Source organism: Myotis davidii, unplaced genomic scaffold (genome assembly GCF_000327345.1).
Source record: "Myotis davidii unplaced genomic scaffold, ASM32734v1 scaffold1017, whole genome shotgun sequence".
In the NCBI taxonomy this organism is placed as follows: domain Eukaryota; kingdom Metazoa; phylum Chordata; class Mammalia; order Chiroptera; family Vespertilionidae; genus Myotis; species Myotis davidii.
The window spans coordinates 146,080-147,323 of NW_006288361.1; positions in this window are offsets into that span (position 1 = coordinate 146,080).

Consider the following 1,244-nt stretch of genomic DNA (forward strand, 5'->3'; position numbering starts at 1 on the left):
TCACAGGACTATACATTGTCTCTACTTAATGCCATGCTCCCTAAACATCTCACCTTCTGTTGCAAATTAAAGTCTTCAAATGCATCATTTGAAATCTGACAAATAGAATCGGATAAAATTCCCAAACTATACTTCCACCTAACTCTAAGATAAAGATCCAGGTTTAGCTGAACCTATTTAAGGTTCTTTTTGAGAACATTAAAATGCACCATTAGAAACTTTTCCATAAAGATATTTTTTAAAAACCAGCTTGCCTGCCTTTTTTATTTGCAAGTGCATCCAGTCATATCTGTAACACATACTGGTAGTTTCAACCTATCTTCTTGTTTTGTATCACAGCCTTCTAAGCCATCTGAAACTGTCTTTGAAGGGAACTTAAAACCATCTTTTAAAATTTGCTTCTTGGTTTGTGCTTTTTCTGGCGACTGCTTCTAGAGTCATCTCTTTTTAGTTTCAAAATTTGCATGGCTGCCTTTTTGACCTGGCTTTAAGAGTCAGTCAGTCTTAGGCAGAGATTGCTCGAGGTTGGCCTCAGGTTGAGGCGTATTTGCATCTTTTCCATAACAGAGTCTAAGTTTTAAGGAGGCCCCTACATACTGCCTCGGCTCCTGGGTTTACTTTGCTGCTTATCACTTCTGCGTTATGGCGAGGGTGGTGCTATCCTCTTGCACGACAGGTCTGCCGGGGCGACAATTTTTGAGAGTTCTGAGTTGTCATTACCGTTCGTATTTTTATTGGCTTCAGATTTGCACAGAAACGGTCCTGTTCTTAACCTCCAACCCGTGTTCCTGGCTGAAAACATAATTTTCACCATGAGTTACCCATCAAAACAGTGAACGCCCCAGGCCCCCAGCCCGGGACCCAGCCGAGCCCCGGCTTCGTAAACAAACTCCTGCGCAGGCGCAGCGACGGCAGCAGGTTAAACTGGTCGGTTGGCAGCCAGCGGGACTTTTCGTAGTGAAACGTGCAAAAACAAAACACTGCGTTCTGAGGTGGTAGCCTGGCTTTCTCTTGTCTTTTTTTCTCCCCCTCCTTTTTATTTTATTTTGTTTTTTGCATACTCCTGGCTTTTGTCTCTGAAGAATTTGTGCGGGGGTCCAGGGGCCTCGGGAAAAGTCCTCGGCCCCGGAGAACTGCCGCTAATTACACTACCCTCATTGGTTTTCGCCGCCGACTCTAGATTTTTTTTGTTTGTTTGTTTTTTTTTAACTTGACTGCAGCACTAATCCACCCCGGCTCGATTT